At 42.6% G+C, this 18361-nt stretch overlaps 1 protein-coding gene across 1 annotated transcript in view; it reads right to left on the reverse strand.

The window, feature by feature from the left end:
- The window catches only part of Efhc2 (EF-hand domain containing 2), a 152232-nt gene that overhangs the window by 111631 nt on the left and 22240 nt on the right, over positions 1–18361 (reverse strand). The gene's annotated exons all lie outside the window — the stretch shown is intronic.

Here is an 18361-nt window from a genome sequence, read left to right on the forward strand (position 1 = left end):
TTTCAGTTCTATAATTAGTAAACTTTGGCTTATCTTTGGAATCTCAAAAAGGGACTCAAAATGTGTGTCAGAGGCACAAAATACTTTTTCTTTCAACGATGAACAAAAATGCATTTATTTTCCCATAAAAATAGCACAAAGCTACCTTGGTTACAGGGGTAAAATTATCCTCAGTCTTAATGATTGCTTTCCTTCACATAGCTCAAAAATGTAGACATGGAATCCCTCTAAAAGCATGGATACTCTACCTGCTATTTCTTCAGGAAGCTAAATAATCTAGATCTGAGCTGCCAATGTGGGTGGAGAAAGGAGTGGATTCTAAAGTGGTTAAGGTAAAACCAAAAACAGTAAAAAACTGAACAAAAATGAGGACATGACCGATTCAAGGTATGGCTGATGAAAAGGTTTTTATTGTAGATAATGAGAGAGAGAGAGAGAGAGAGAGAGAGAGAGAGAGAGAGAGAGAGAGAGTACAGCCAGAGGTGTCTGGAAAAGTCCACAGCAGGAAGAGAAAGTAGTACAGTAGACATGCCCAGTAGACTGAACCAGGCCAAGAGAGGGGAAAGACGGGGGAGTGAGAAAGCAAGAGGAGAGAGAGGACAGAGGGCCAAAAGAAACCAGAGGACAGAGAGATCTTGTGGCTGTAGTGGCAGTTAAATAGGAATCAGAAGGTGGGGGAAGGGAAGCAAAGCTCAGGGCCTGGAGATGGGGGGCAGCAGTGAGAAGCAATGAGAGGAGCCAGTACTCTGTAAGAGGTGTGTGTGATGTTGAGAAAGTCGTTGGCCAGCATGCATTTTGTATGCTATTAGCTACTAAGGTTAGCCATTTCCCCTGAGTTTCTTTGGAACCTGACAAAAATATTCTAGAAAAATTCCTTAACCACTTTGGAAAACCATTTCCCAACAAGAAAAATAAATCCTTCCCACCCCTAACACATATTTAAGTAAGTGCTTCTTCTGGAAAACCACTTTAATTGTAGGCGTAAGTCACAAACAATGCCACACCAGTTTGGAATTATGATTAATAGGGTGGTATTTATTTAAAGGGGAACTTACAGATCACTGTCCAAGACAACAGCCCTCTGCGCAACCAGGAAGGGAGTCTAGTCACCATCGGAGCAGAAAGTGAAGAGAGAGAGGAGAGGGAAGTGGCCGCTTTTTTAAAGGGAGAGAGACCACGCCCCAATGGGCTGGTATCTCAGCGGCTATAGGCTGGAGGAGCGGAAGGACCTCCCACAACATTTAATAGTTACTCTTTTGTGCCATGTGGCATGAATTGCATATGTCTTTAACCTTTCAAATAACTCTCAACAGGATGAGCTGCTCATATAGAGGAGACAGAAATTGAGAACAATTGGTGGAACAATATTTCTATGATTTTAAGCTTAATGTGAGCCAGACTCATTGAAAGTTCCCTTTAAATATTTCCTTTGTCTCTTGCATTTAATTGGCCTTGTTGTTTATGTAGTATATATGCACACGTGTGCAACCGCACTTGACTGTATTCTCGAGGACAGAGAATGACATCTGATGTCCTGCTTTATCATTCTCTACCATCTTCCCTTGAGGGTCTGGCACTGAACCTGGAATTTGGCTGACAGCCAATAAGCCTCAGTGATTCTCCTGTCTCCACCTCCAAAAAGCACTGAGGTAACGGTCACAAGTGTGGCCACACTCAGCTTTTAATGTGGGTGCTGGAGATTCAAAATCTGAGTGTGCCCACATTTGTGTTTGTAAGCCCAGTGTTCCTTCTTTAAGTTAAGTGTGTGCTTCTGATAGATATGATTTAACATTATGTTTTCTTTTATTGTTTTAGTAAGAGTATGAGTATGCATATAACATTATATACACACATATATATATACTTTATTAGTATGTACCTGAAGATATGTATGTGCACCATATGCATATTAGCCTACCAAGGTCAGAAAAGTGCATTGGATCCCCAGAAACTGGAATAACAGGTGTTTGTGAACCACCATGTCAGTACTGGGAACTAAACTAAGATCTTTTGCAAGAACAGTAAGTGCTTTTAACCACTGAGTCACCTCTCCAGCCTACAACTCTGGATTTTAATAAGGGTAACTGAATGCTCCTACTGGATAAACTGATGTGCATTTTGTCCATTTTGAATAATCACAGCATTAAATCATATACACAATTAACATTTTCAATTTTAATTATAAAAACCAAAGAAGGGGCTGGCCTCGGTGGTCAATTATTGTTCAAGTATGAGGTGAGTGAAAAGACACCTAAAAGATAAAAAGTGATATCAAAGCCAGTGAGGTTCAGCAGATGAAAGTACTTGTCCACAAGCCTGAGGATCTGAGTTCAATTCCTAGAATGCGGTGTGATAATCCTTCTGTATGCTGTGAATATATATTACTCTCATTGGTTTATAATAAAGCTTATTTGGCCAATAGTAAGGCAGAATAAGGCAGGAAGGAAAGCAAAACTGAAAATATAGAGAGGAAGAAGAGCAGACTCAGGGGAGATGCAAGCCAGCTGCCAGAGAAATGAGACATGCTAGAGGACAGGTGGCCACAAGCCATGTGGCAAACTGTAGATTAACTAAAATAGGTTAATATAAGTTGTAAGATCTAGTTAGTGATAAGCCTGAGCTACAGGCTGAGCATTTTGTAATTAATATAAGCTCTTGTGTGATTATTTGGAACTGGGCAATTGGGACAGGAAAGCTCTGCCTCCTTTTACACTGGAACTCATGGTAAAAAGAAAAAAAAGCCAGATGCAGTGGCTCAGGTTTGTAATTATAACACCCATGACCAAACAGGAAGCAGAAACAGTAGTGACAAAAACAAGAGTCTTTTCCTCAAAAATAAAATAGAAGCAGAGAACACACTCCAAAATTGTCCTCTTATCTCTAAATAAGTGCCATTGCACGTGTACCATACTCACACTCCATCTAAACTAAAGAAGTAAATAGAAAAATAAGTGATTTCAAAGACAAATGAACTCCATCTACCAGTGAATTCAGGAAAAGAGATTTAAAACCTGTTAAAAATGAAAATTTATAGAAACAACTGTGAATCTGGTCCGGTTACTAATGCCTATAATCCTGGTACTTGGGAGGCTAAGCAAAAGGATTGCCACCAGTTCATAGCAATAGTGAGTTCCATGTAAACCTAAGCTACAAAATGAGAGCCTGTCTCAGATAAAATATAGTGGGGATGATAATATAAGGTTTATCATAATTTGTAAGTTAAACAGAGAAGAGACTAGATTAAATCCAGAGGATATAATTCCTTGAAATTTTCTATTGTGTGTGTGTGTATACATGTGTATGCATGAACATACATACCATGGGGTCAAAATACATTTTGAAAGAACCAGTTCTTGTCTTATACCATGTGGGTCCTGGGGATCAAACTTAGGTCTGTAGGTGTGATAGCAAATGCTTCCACCCACTCAGAAATTTTGCTATTCCTCCCTTTTTAAAATGCAATTTTCTTGAAAGCAGAATGCGAGATGTCATTTGGCAGAATGTGTGATATTCAGTTTCCCACATGCCTCCATGTAGTATTTCCCACATGAAGTTACCTGCCTGACCACTATGGCATTTGAAGAATTTTGACCACAGAGATTACAGAATATGAAATCATCTCTAGAAGACAGGTATATGAGGAAAAATTGATTTGGAAGGGAAAACATTTAATGTTTATATTTCTGAATTCAGGACCATATTATAATTAAAGTTGAGAAATACAAAGCAGTCCAAAGTACATTTTGATGGGTAAACTTATTATAACTTAACACACGGTACAAATTTATCTTTGAATGGAAAAGTTAAACTTATTTTCATGTCAAATGAGTTATTTGCTTTTGAAGAGACAAGACTATAGCCATTTTAAACCCAGGCCAACCCATCTTTGTCAGAGAGTCTAACCTAGCAGGCACCCTACTGGGTGTCCCATCCCATGTACCTATCAATTCAGAGAAAAACCACAATAAGCTTCAAAACTAACTGGCTTCCCAGATACTTGAGAACAGCCAATTAGAAGCTAGACAAACAAGTTTTGTTTGTTTGTTTTTTTACAGTTATCGGGTGGTTTTGTGGAAACTTACAAAAATCCCCTCTTGATTTAGAGCCAACTATCCCCCTGCCCAATCCAGTAACACCAAGGCATGAAACTCCCTGCTTTCCGTTTTCCCTTTAAAGATCCCCTGCACTGTGAGCTCTGGGCCTTTCTCCCCGACCTGCTCCATTGGTGCAGTGCATGGGACAAAGTCCCTGCTTGCAAGCCTGTAGAACAATAAAGAAACCTTGTGTAATTGCATTGGAGGTCAGCTCTGGTGGTCTTGCTGGGGGGGGAGTCTCACCACTCAGACATAACATTTTGGGGGCTTGTTCAGGATTTCTGGATTCCCCATGACCCCCTGCCCCAAAAGTTTCAGACAGCCTGGTGAGTTCCCATCCCCACCCCCCCTCTCTCGTTTCAGTCTCTTCTACATTTCTGATTGCTTCAGAGATATGGAATCCTCCAAAGATCCAGTTTTTCTGGTTTTTCTCAAACAGCACACTGGACGGCTCGGACAAGGTAAGACATCCCAGGTCCTGACAGGAGCAGGGACCAAGCAACCCTGCTGGGGACAGAGTGCCCCCAAAGTACATGGTCTTTGGTATTTTAGAGTCTGGAGTCCAGGGCTCATCAAGACCACAGACCTCTGACACTGTTTGCAAAGTATTTTTCCTCTCCTTGGGCCCTTGTGTTTGTCTTGTTCTTTGTATCTTTGTTCACTGTTTTGACAATGGACCTGACACTGCTAACATGGGACAGACTCCCTTTCCTCCCTTAGAGCTTTGCCTTGCATGTTGGGGTGATGGTAAGGTGACTGCAAAAACAAAACAAAACAAAACAATGCCAGGCTTATAAGTGCAGTGGAAAATGTTGGTTACCGAGATCAGATTACCTATATAGTCACCTGGTGGGGACTAATAGAAAACCCTTCAGTGGGGTAAAACATTTTTTCCTCAACAGGTTAAGGTATTGACTGCTGAGCAAAAACCCAGGGGACTTGTCTCTGCCCCAATCCTACAAAGGGATTGGATGAGGAGGATATCTTTCCTCCACCCTATACACCTCCTCTGCCCCCCTCCAACCTGCCAAGGACAATGCTGGAGAAGCTCCATTAGAGAATCAGGCAGCAAGTGGAGGGCCAGCCCAGGCTACCCGCAGTAAGCGGAGGGCGGGGAGAACTCCCCAAGCTCAGGGCCGTGCGGTCCTACCATTGAGGCCAACTGGGCCGCCAAATGAGGATTGGGAACCAACAGTATCATTACTGGTCTTTCACCACTAGTGATTTGTACAGTTGGCATTCCCAAAATGCTCCCTTCTCTGAGAATCCATGTGACCTCACTAACCTCTTAGAAACTGTCTTCTTTACCCACCTGCCCACCTGAGATGATTGCCAGCAGCTGTTGCAAGTTCTGTTGATGACTGAATAGAGAAACAGGATCATCACAGTAGCCCACAAAGTTGTCCCTGAACCCACTAGGGAGTTCACTGTGAATTCAACCCTCATAGATAATAGAGTCCCCCACTGTTTGGCCAGAATGGGATCCTAACTCAGCAGAAGGTAAGGAAAGACTCAAAGTCTATGACCAGACTCTGTTGGTGAGTCGCAAGGCAGGGGCCGGGTGGCCAACTAATATAAGTAAGATTTATGATGTGAGACAAGGACCTGAGGAGAGCCCCACAGCTTTCCTGGGATGCTTGCAGAGCGCATTCAGGTGCTACACTCCCTAGGACCTGGAGACTCCAGAGACAGAAATATCCTTGATTTTTGCTTTTATGAACCAGGCAGCTCCAGATATAAAGAAAAAGCTCCAAAAGCTAGATAGACTAGGGGAAAGAAATATCAGAGATTTGATAATGGTGGCAGAGAGAATTTTTAACACTAGGGAAAGTACAGAGGAAAAAGAACTCAAAAAATGAAAAAAAGACAAGTGTTGCCCAAGTGTTAGAAGAATGCCACCACTGGGAATTGGCCAAGATTTTGGCCATATCAAGACAGTTAGATGATGGCCCATGCCAGGAATACAACAAGCAGCTTCTGGCTATAGAGAGGGCAGAAACAAAGGTCAGAAGAACCTGAGACTACTAGGGAGAAATCGGTGTTTATACTGAAAGGAGAAAGGACACTGGGCAAGAGAACGTTCAAAGAAGCAGCAAAAGACCAAACTCCTGGAGTTCGATGTAGACATTAATTAGGGGAGTCGGGCTTCAACCCTCCTCCCCAAACCCAGGGTAACCCTAAAGGTGGAGGGGAAGAAAGTTGACTTTATGGAAGATACCAGAGCATAAAACTCAGTGTTTTTAAAACCAGAGGGGGCTAATAAAAATATCTGGGTACAGGGAGCCACTGGAACTAAACACTACTCGTGGACTACCCAAAGAACAGTGGATTTAGGAATGGGAGAGGTAACCTATTCTTTCCTGGTGATACTAGAATACCCATATCCCCTCCTGGGCCAAGACTTGCTTACAAAGATGAAAGCACAAATAAACTGCTGGAACGTGAAATCCTGAGACCCATTCAGCCAGCCTAAAACAATCCCCCAGCTGTTGGGGGAAAAAAGCCTTACTCCAATGATTACTGGCCAGTGCAGGACCTGAGAGAGGTAAACAAGGAGATAGTGGATATCCATCCCACAGTACCAAACCCTTACACCTTGATCAGTACACTGCTCCCTGACCAGCATTGGTACATGGCCCTTGACCATTTGAGGGTGTCATATGCCCAATGCACAAAGGAAACATTTGGCTGATTAAACATCCAGGAAAGTGGCAATGACCTCCACTTTGGCCCATGTCTTGGTGGACCCTGGGCCCCCGGCATTGCTGGACAACCTAAATTCACTCAGGAGGATCTTATATGGATGAAAACCAATGACACAATGCCTTGGAGGATGGTGGAGATTTGCTGATAGCAAAGTCACACTGCCCAAGCTGTTGGGTCTTCAAATCCTGCACTAAATTTACCGCACTTCCCACATGGGGACTCATCAGATGCAGGACTTGCTGAAACATTCAGAAGTAAAAATAGAAAATAAAAACCAGATACAGAGGACCTGGTCAACAGCTGCCAGGCCTGCCAAGTAGCCAATGCCATCTCCAACCCCCAAAACCCCAGAACTCGGCTCTGAGAAAACAAACCAGGTATGTATTGAGAAGCTGACTTCATGGAAGTCAAACATGGTAAATTTGGCTATAGGAACCTTCTAGTCTTTATAGATACCTTCTCTAAATGAACCAAGGCACTCCCTACCAGGCATGAGACTTCCCAGATTGTGGTCAAGAAATTGCTGGAAGATATACTGCCCATGTATGGGTTTCCCACTATGATAGGGTCAAACAATGGTCCAGCATTTGGGACCTAAGATTGGGCCCCCAGGTGATATGAGTCCCCTCTGTGTGGTGTAATTAGCATTAATGAATAAAAAAAACACTGCCTTAGCCTGTTGATAGGACAGAATTTAGGTAGGTGGGGAAGACAGAATTGAATGCTGGGAGGAAGAAAGGTGGAGTTAGGGAGACTCCATGGAGCTGCCGCAGGAGATAGACATGCTGAGTCTTTGCTGGTAGGCCATGTACATAGTAATGTACAGATTAATGGAAATGGGTTAAATTAAGATGTAAGAGTTGGCCAAAAAGAAGTTAGAGTTAATGGGCTAAGCAGGGATTTAATTAATACAGCATCTGTGTGGTTATTTCAGTTCTGGGAGGCCGGGATGAACAAGCAGCTCCCTCCAACACCCAAGTATCTAGGAAAAAGGGGGAATGAAGAGACAAAACTAAAGCCATTTTTAACCCAGGCCCCACCCATCTTTGTGAGAGTCTAACCTAGCAGGCACCCCACCCTAGGCACTTTACCCCATGTACCTGTGAATTCAGAGAAAATCCATGACTGGCTCAAAAACTGCCTGGTTGCCCAGAGACTTGAGTGCTGTGGGACAATGGTCTTGTACTTTGTAAATATTTGTCACTTGTATATATATAATGCTGATTGGCCAGTAGTCAGGCAGGAAGTATAGGTGGAGTGACCAGGAAGGAAATAGAGGTGGGGAAACAAGAACAGGAGAATTCTGTGAAGAGGAAAGCTCAGTCTGTAGCCATCACCCAGACACAGAGGAAACAAAATGAAAACGCCTCACTGATAAAGGTACCAATACCAAGCCACATGGCTAACACAGACAAGAATTATGGGTTAAGTGTAGAAATTAGTTAATAAAAAGCCTGAGCTAATGGGACAACCAGTTTATGACTAATGTAGACCTCTGTGTGTTTCTTTGGGACTAAATGGCTGTTGGACCTGGCGGGATAGAAACCTCAGTTAACACTTGAGGACAGCCAATCAGAAGCTAGACAAACAAGTTTGGGGTTTTTTGTTTGCTTGTTTTGTTTTTTTTTTACGGTTATAGGGTGGTTTTGTGGAAACTTACAAAAATCCCCTCTTGATTTAGAGCCAACTATCCCCCTGCCCAATCCAGTAACACCAAGGCATGTAACTCCCTGCTTTCCGTTTTCCCTTTAAAGATCCCCTGCACTGTGAGCTCTGGGCCTTTCTCCCCGACCTGCTCCATTGGTGCAGTGCATGGGACAAAGTCCCTGCTTGCAAGCCTGTAGAACAATAAAGAAACCTTGTGTAATTGCATCAGAAGTTGGCTTTGGTGGTCTTACGGGGGGTAAGGGGTCTCATGACTCAGGCATAACACTTTTAACTGCATAGTTCAATGAATTTTAACATTCATTTTTATTCCTATTTTATACTTCAAACATTATCAAAGGTTATTGTCTAGTGTGGCACTGACACAAAATAGTAGAAGTCTGTTCATCCATAAGAGAATAGGATGTATAATGGTAGGACTAAAGCAAAAGGTTAATCTTTCAGAACAAGTCGTGTAAATTTTAAAGGTGAGGAGGCTGGTTTGACCAATGCATAAATGATAGGGAGTTAGCATTTATGTACCTGGACTGGCTCTTGGGATATTGGCAGGATATACCCATGTGCTTGCCAGTACTCAGGCAGTATTCTGGCCTGTTCAGGGTCCTGACTACTTGGTCTCTGTGCACAAGCACTACACCCCCTTTAAAAGGCAGGACCCGGGCCAGGCGGTGGTGGTGCACACCTTTAATCCCAGCACTCGGGAGGCAGAGGCAGTTCCAGGACAGGCTCCAAAGCCACAGAGAAACCCTGTCTTGAAAAACCAAAAAAAAAAAAAAAAAAAGGCAGGACCCGCCTATCTCCTTTCTCCCTTTCTCTCTGCCTTTCTGCCTCTCTCTCTCTGCCTCCTTGGCTCTCTCTCTACCTCTCAGTCTGTCTATCTTTCTCTCTCTGCCTCACTCTCTCTTCTTTGCCTGTCTTTCTTTTCTTCCTCCATCCCTGTCTCCAGAGACTGGTCTCCCCCTTTTCTCTCCCCTTTCTCATTCTGTCCCCCAATAAAAATACCCTCCATGTGGGCCCTGTCACATGATAACTCCCCCTCTTCTGCTGTTTTCAAAAATTATAACAGGGATATATCATTTCAGGATTTCATAAAAGAAAACACAGCTGGGCAGCAGTGTTGCCCACCTTCAATCCCAGCACTCAGGAGGCAGAGGCAGGCAGATCTCTGTGAGTTTACGGCCAGCCTGGTCTACAAGAGAGGTTCCAGGACAGCCAGGGCTACACTGAGAAACCCTGTCTTGGAAAACGTGTGTGTCTGTATATATGTTTATATGATTATACACACACATACATATATACAGGGATGAGTATAGAATGGGTGAGAAGGGTGGTATTAAAGAGTGGGAAAGGAGACAAAGGGGGTAAGGGAAAGGGGTTACATAGGTCTGAGAGGTAGAGGAGGGGAAAAGGGGTAGATCATAGATGTAAACTATGCTTTCAAAGCCACAACTGTACTATTCTTAATGGGATCGGAGCAACAAGCCGCAAGGTGGGAGAGAGAATAGTAGAGAATGGTAAGGTAACTGACCCAAATACATACAAAATGGTGTCAGTAATGGCTCCAGCTTACCACTGGAGGTCTAGCTAGGACCGTATATCTATCCACAAGAATGATGGTTAACTGTGGTAACAGAAATGTGTTCAGGAAGGGATGGGGCTGAGGAAGGTGCTCGAGGCTTCTAGTCAGTCTACTATGAATAAGAGGAACGCCGCCGGAGGCTGGGCCAGAGGTCAAGACTCCTTAGTCAGGAGGAGGGGCCCAGAACCCCAAGCCAAATGGTACATTCTTGATGAGCCGGAAGTGGAAGTATGTCAGCAAACAGGAAACAGCCCTGAGAGGCCAGGCCTCCTTAGTCAGGAGGAGGGGCCCGGAACCCCAAGCCAAATGGTACATTCTTGATGAGCCGGAAGTACGTCAGCAAACAGGAAACACGGGCTAAAAGTGAAACCGCTCGTCATTCTAGGAAGCTCTTTGTGGCGGTCAGTCGCTCTGTCACGCCTCTTGAGACTCCTGGTCGCTAACTTTTCCAGAGCACTTTGAAAGTGAGGTGGAAGGTCTTTGGCAATTCCTAAGAAACTTAAAATATGAAGAAAGGTTCCTGAGGCATCGCAGAAGGAGCCGAAAGGTTCCGGAGGCATCGCAGAAGGAGCCGAAAGGTTCCGGAGGCATCGCAGAAGGAGCCGCAGCGGTGAGTTCTGTTACCGCTTGAGTGGTGCTAAGGTAAGAACCTCTCCCATAGCAAATTCAGTTGCCTCAGGGACTTGTGAAGTGATTAGGTGCGGCTAGGGGCCCTACAGGGCCCAAAGGCTAAAAAAAAAAGCCCAGAAGGAAGACTTTCTAAACTCTATTGCGAAACTTTTCCTGTGGCTCATCTTACAGTACATTTTCTCCTCTTAATTCCAGGTGGTAATCCCTTATCACCATCTAGTTTCATAAAGATGTCTTCTCTGGAGGACGCCTACAGTCATAACAAACATGGCTCCTGCAACTCTGAATTTACCGCAGAAGCCGAAGGGCGAAATAAGACTGAGGAGCCAAAAAAAAACCAGAAAAGGAGGGGCAGAGTTCAAGAACAAGGTTCTTCTGTGATTTACCAGAAAGCTATCCAGAGTATCCTGGGGAGATCAACACAGAAAGAAAGAGGGACTGCCCCAAAAGGAAAAGGGATGGCTCCAAGCGCAAAAGAGATGACTGGTGCCTCAAAAGAAAAGGGGAATACTGGTACCCCAAAAGGAAAGGAGGCAACTGATACCCAGAAAGAAAAAGGGGAGGCTGGTGCCCTGAAAGGAAGCAGGGAAGCTGTTGCCCCAAAAGGAAAAGAGGAGACTGGTGTCCCGAAAGAAAAGGTGGAGGCTGGCGCCCTGAAAAAAAAAGAGGAGGCTGATGTCACGAAAGAAAAGGTTGGTGCCCTGAAAGGAAAGGGGAAAGCTGGTGCTCCCACAAGGAAGAGAAATACTGATACCCCAAAAGGAAAGGGGGAGGCTGGCACCCCCAAAGGAAAGGGGGAGTCTGGTACCCCAAAAGGAAAGGGGGAGCCTGGTACCCCAAAAGGAAAGGGGGAAGCTGGTGCCACAAAAGGAAAGGGGGAAGTTAGCACCCCTAAAGGAAAAGTGGAGCCTGGTGCTAGTGCAAAATCCAGACCAGGAGCCCCTCCTAAGCCTGAGGTGGAGCTTCCTAAGGCAGGAGCCAAGCAACTTAAATCTGGAGCTGGAACAAAGCCTGGAGTGGAACACTCCAGGGCTGGAGGGACTCATGTGAAGGCTGGAGTGGAGTTTAAGCCAGGACCTCCTTCAAAGCCTGGAAAGGAGACTCTAAAACCTGGAAGGGGAAGGGAGACACTAAAGCCTGTGGTGGAGCCACCAAAGCCTTTGGTGGAGCCTCCAAAGCCCGGAGTGGAGCCTCCAAAGCCCGGAGTGGAACCTCCAAAGCCCGGAGTGGAGCCTCCAAAGCCCGGAGTGGAACCTCCAAAGCCCGGAGTGGAACCTTCAAAGCCCGGAGTGGAGCCTCCAAAGCCCGGAGTGGAACCTTCAAAGCCCGGAGTGGAGCCTCCAAAGCCCGGAGTGGAGCCTCCAAAGCCCGGAGGGGAGCCTCTAAAGCCCGGAGGGGAGCCTCCAAATCCCAGGATGGAACCTGGTGGGCAGCTTCCCATGCCCAAAGCAGACCTTCAAAAGCCCAGAGCTGAGCCCATCAATCCCCTAGTGGAGGTTCCTAAGGCCAGAGTAGTGTGTCCTAAAGTCCCTACAGAGTTTACTGTGCCCCAAGAGAAATGTTCAGAAGCCAGAATGGAGCATCCTAAGGTGGCTAGAAGACGGTCCAGAGATGTTCCTTTTGCAGCTCAGCCTCCGAAGATAGGCAACTTTGGTGAGAGGAAGTGGCTTCTGAATCGTTATAAGTCGCCTAATGAGGAGTTATTTGGTGGCAGAAATATATTTAGTTGTGAAAAAAAATTTCTACTCCCAGAATATCAGAGTGAGGATAACTCCTGTTCTTCATTCCTAAAGCCTAAAGAAAGGGGAGTGTTTGAGGCGTCTAGCTCTTCAGGAAGTGGCAGGTCTAATGTTAAGACCTCCACAGCCAGATTCATTCAAGATGAGCCATTCTCACCGAGCCTCTCAGCCATTTCACAGCTAGGACCCTACCAGAATAAGAAAGAGCTCCTACAGCCTAATTCATACTACAGCCCTTGGAATGACTATACCAACTCTTGGGCCATCCGTAACAAGGTTTCGAAAGAAAAGGTGGAGTATCCCAGCAGCAGCAGCAGCACGTCTGCATCCACTGATGGGACAGTTGCACAGGACATCCCAGCTGGTTATTCTTACTATACAATGACCTCTGAAGAGATGACCAGTCGTATGCAAGGAATAGATGATGAGGAATACTGGAATTCCCGTATAATTTTATCCTCCAGAGATGCAGAAGCACGGGGAAAAAACACCTATCAAGAGGGTGAGCTTTCATGTATTCATGGAGCATGTGCATCTGATTTCCTGCCAAGGAGTCGCTTGCATCCAAGTCAATTGGAAGGTTTCATTGATACTCATTGTCACTTGGACATGCTGTTTTCCAAGTTGTCCTTCCAAGGAAGCTTTTCTCAGTTCAGGAAAATTTATAACTGCACTTTTTCTAAGGAATTTCATGGCTGCATCACTGATTTCTGTGATCCCCGTACCCTAAGAGATGGCCTATGGAAACAGCTACTAAGTGAAGATCTGGTTTGGGGGGCCTTTGGCTGTCACCCACATTTTGCACGTTACTATAATGACTATCAAGAAAGAAACATCTTATATGCCTTACGCCACCCCAGGGCTGTGGCCTTTGGAGAAATGGGCTTGGATTACTCTTACAAATGCACCACACCTGTCCAAGAGCAGGCTAAGGTATTTGAGCGACAGTTACGGTTAGCTGTGTCTATGAAAAAGCCTTTGGTGATTCACTGCCGAGACGCTGATGAAGACCTACTGGACATCATGAAAAAATGTGTGCCCTATGACTACAAGATCCACAGGCATTGCTTCACTGGCAGTTATCCACTCATTGAGCCCCTGCTAGCATACTTTCCAAACATGTCTGTCGGCTTCACAGCGGTTCTTTCTTACACTTCTGCCTGGCAGGTACGTGAGTCTCTAAAGAGGATTCCTCTGGAGAGAATCCTTGTTGAAACTGATGCTCCTTACTTTCTACCTCGCCGGGTTCCCAAAAGCCTTTGCCAGTATGCACACCCAGGTTTGGGTCTGTATATTGTGGAAGAAATGGCCAGAATCAGAAATGAGCCACTGTCTCACATCTTAGCCACCTTGAGGGAGAATACCTTTCGCCTCTACAATATTTAAAGCAGAAAGGACACAGTCAAGAGTCTTGAAAAATGGTGGCAGGAGACCAACAGCCTGACAAGTTAGAAGGATTTTGAACTCTACCCTGTATCTCAAGTCAAGAATGTATTCAAAGTTTATGGGCAAGGAAAATATGGAAAAGATGTGTTCTTCAAAATCTCTTAAGATTAACATCTCCTTCTGACTGGAATTGTAGACTGGAGTAAGATGGGAGAGGACTCTGGAGGTGCTAAAAGTTCTAAGAACCAAATAGGGTTGAATATGAGCCACTGAGTCGCTCTTGAATCTGAACTTAGCATGTCATTGTGAAGCTCTTAGACAGCAGTGCATCATCGTAACATAGCAGCTGTTCATGCAGATTGCAGACTTCATCAAATTTCAACAGTAACATGTTAGAAATGGAAGAACTTCAGCTGCTCACTTAATAAAAGCAGTCCTCCCAGACATTGAAAATTCAGACTTAGAAAAAATATTTGTGGTAATGAAGCTTAACGTGGTGGAGCAAAGCACACAGCCAAATCCAGGAAGCCCATTATTGGAGAGAAATGGAAGATCCTTTCCCCTTTAAAACTGTGTTCAGAAAAGTCAGCTGGCTCACCTCCATCTGGCTTTGAGCTCAGATGTCATTTTCACTGAGAAGTTATCCCTGACCACCAATCTAAAGGGACACATAATCCTTTTGTTTATTTGAACCATGCATTTATTTAGCCCGTTTTTAGTAGATTGGTGTTTATTGGCTGAATCATAACACTTATTTAGCATGTTTTAATATGTTTATGTGTTTATCAGTTGAATCAGCACTTATTTAGCCCATTTTTAATAGATTAGTGTGTTTTTCAGCTGTCTTCTACTATGTTGTAAGTTTTCAAACTTTTTAGTCTCGTTATATTGAATCTTCAATTTTAGAGTAATATTTTGAAAGTAGGCAAAGACTTCTTGACATATGAACCAATAATTAACTTCATTAGCATTTTGGGAAGCTAATTACAATATGTGGGAAAGAAGGTGATACTAGGAAAGGAACAGAGAATAAGTCATTTTGCCCCTCTCTGACTTAAAGGCTAAGGCAAAAATTAAGGGTATTATGTACACTACTTTCAGCTGCTAAATAGAAAGTGTGGCAAGTCTTAACCAGAAAACTGGCATACCATACTTTTTATAAATGACAGAATATATCATAGATTTCCCCTTCGTTTGAGAATCCCATCTTTTGAAGAAAAAATTTCAATGTAAATTAGATACATTTTAATAGAGCTAAAGAAGTTATTAGAATGTGAACAGAATTTTATGTAGTTATTCCATGTTTTAGATTTTAAGGTTTCATGTGTACTTTGATATATTAGCAGGCATCATTAACACCCAAGAAGAGACAGTTCTTATTTTCTTAGAGAGTAATACGATGTGCAACTCAACTACTCATTCTCCAGAAATACCAGCTTGGGAAATGCTATCTTAGCCGTATTCTGTGGGTGCTTGTGCCTTTAATGACATTTTGCAAAGTGATATACTCACTGTATTTCAGTATCCTCTTGCCTTTCTTGTTACCTAAGCTTCATGAAAGAGGAAAGTTTATAATACCTTGCAAAGTGACACTGTCAAGTGAGCATTTCAATGATAAATATGAATGGAAAATTGTATTTTGAACTGAGGGCGTGGCTTAGTAATAGAAAGCACTTGCCTGACCCTGAAAGGCCTGGGTTCTGTCCTCAGCAGGCACAAAGCAAATGCATAGCACTGGCATTTGTAAGGAGACATTTAGCCAGATACACAGGGTCTACACCTATGAAAGTGGTTTTCCTTTGCAAAAGAATATGGTTTTTACAGGAAAACTGTTTTTCAAACTTGTTTTATTCTCTACATTTTTATGGTGAATGACTGTAGCATACTCTGCATTTTTTAACATGCAAACGAACACTTCACCACGGGTTGTTCTTTCAAGAATGGGAGTGAGCAGTCCAGTCTGAATGACCTGAATCAAAATTGGCAATCTTCATTTAAAGAGTCCATTAATAAGGGTAATGAATCCTTAAAAATATATATTCTGTAAATGTGAGAGATTTGAGGCACTTTGTAAATATTTTTTTGTTGTTTTCTATGGGTTTTTCCCCTTTGATACAGGATCTTACTATTGATACAGCCTTAGTTGGTATGGAATTGAAGAGATCCATGTGCCTTTTGGTTCCTCGAGAGTTCAGGGATTAAAAGTGAGCACTATCATACCCCCCCTTTTTTAATGTGAAGGTATGTGCATGTGAGTGCAGGTGCCTGCAGAGACCAGGAGAGGGTGTCAGATCTGCTAAAGCTGGAGTTGTAAGCAGCTATGAGCCACCCAGTATGGGTTCTGGGAACTGAACTCTACTCTGTAAGATCAGTATATACTTTAAACTGCTGAGCCATTGCTCTGGCTCCCTGTAAGCAATTTTCTATTTAGTCAATAGGTATTCTTTAAGTTTCAAAGAATTATTATTTCCCCTTTATTTGTTTGGATGGCACTTTGTTTATTGTCCTGTTTGAGGTATCAGATCCATCAGGGCAGCTGATGGTATAGAAATTTAATTTACTGTTAGTGAGCCCTAGGCCATTAGTTAAGTTAGCCCAGAATTACAGGGCCCCCTCAAGCCTATTAACAGGCTCCCTGAATCTTGGTATTCCTTTTAGGGCATGCCCATATTTTGCCTCACTTAAATTTTTAAAAGGCAGAAGTATGGATATAGCTCTGGAACAGTATTTGTTTAGCATGCAAACAACCCCTGGTTAAATCAGCAGCACTTAACAAAAATGTAAAACAAGAAATTAAAGTCAGCTTGTTTTTAATCAAAGGTCAAAGGAAGAAAATAGACCACTTAGTCTTAAGAGACAAACAAATTTTGTTCTTGTGGTTTTTACTTATATCTAACTTTGAGATTTCTACCTACTTACTGTTGCATAAATAAATAAATATTTAAATTTTCAGGATTCCTAATGAAAAAAAAAAGAGGGAGAACCAGTAAAGTGTATGAAAGGCTGTGATCCTGCCACTTAGAGACTGTCAGCTTAGTTGTGGAGGGACTTTGTTTGCCAGCTCTCTAGTATTTCCATAATTATTGGCCAACTCACTACAAACATAAACTATGCATCTTACTTCACCAGAAGTTGTGATTTAAATCCATTATTTTCTGTATTTTTGTTTCTTTAGGAAATTGAAGTGTGTTATGTTTGTTTTAAACAATTCTTAGGCTGCTTGTACTTACTCAGATTTCTTCTGTTTGCTGATTGGGCTTTTAAACTTACTTTTTTTTTTTTTTTGCTTTGCACTCTGATGTTTTATTGTGCTTCCTCTGATGTCTTAAGCTAAATGGCCCATCAATTTTTGCCTGGAATTATAACTGCTGCATTCGTATGTTTTTATTGTCAGAAAGTCCCTTCTGTAAAGATACATAAAGTATCTTAATGCATTCCAAACAATATGACAGAGAGGAATGAGGAAATATCCCATTTCTGTTACCTAAGACCCACTACTGATGGTGTCTTTTATGTAAGTTTTCTCATATAGCTATATTAACATGCATATTTTTAAGTAGCTTATTTTTTTGATTATAAAAGGAATTCATTCTCTTAAGACTTAAACATCCCACAAAAATGTTATCGGTAATCAATAGGGGATTTTAATATTCTTGAGTATTTTTTATTTAAGGTCCCCCCCTTTTTTTTACTTAAAAAAAGCTTTGCTATATAGCCCAGGCTGGCCTTGACTCCAAATTCTTTTGTCTCACCTTCCCAAGAGTATGCTACAAGCATGCACTCCCCACACTGGGCTTCTGATCTTTTGATATTTTTTTATTTACAAAGTGTATTTTTTTAAAGCAGAGTTACAAACATTTTTACAGGCCATAAGGTGATAGAGAAACACGACATACAGATAAGATTGATTTTTTTCCCCCTCCTGGCTGACAGATTTTAACGATTACTGTAATTTAAAAAAAGAAGTTCAAGCATTCAAAAAATTAGTAATGGCTGAAACTGAAGAAAACCAGCATGCTATTTTCTGTTCCTATTTGCATATGGAATCCATTTCATTGTTATCCTTCTGTTTTTCAATAAATACTTAAAATGTTTAATTATGTTTTCAATTTCATTTCTGTTTCTTAATTACCTATTCTATTCCCCCCTATGGTTTAACTATGGTTTAATTTATTAATTTTTTTTAAGACAGGGTTTCTCTGTGTAGCCTTGGTTGTCCTTGTTTTATGGAAAGTCTGGCCTTGAACTCAGATATTCACCTGTTTCTGCCTCCCAAGTGCTGGGATTAAAGGTGTGTACCATCTTACCCAGCTTGATTTTTTTAATTCCTTAATTGGCTGCAGTATACCTCCAAGTGGTATGATGGGTGAATAGAATATCTGGGTCACAAACTTGTTCCCCTTAAAAGTTGTACAAATTATTCTGTGGTGGGTTTCAGCCCCTTTGGGGTCACATGTCAGAGGTCCTGCATAGCATATATTTACATTACAGTTCATATCAGTAGCAAAAGGACAGTTCTGAAGTAGCAACAGAGCAATTTTATGGTTGGAATCACCTCAGCG

The sequence above is a fragment of the Microtus pennsylvanicus genome, chromosome X, assembly GCF_037038515.1.
Source record: "Microtus pennsylvanicus isolate mMicPen1 chromosome X, mMicPen1.hap1, whole genome shotgun sequence".
Lineage (NCBI taxonomy): Eukaryota > Metazoa > Chordata > Mammalia > Rodentia > Cricetidae > Microtus > Microtus pennsylvanicus.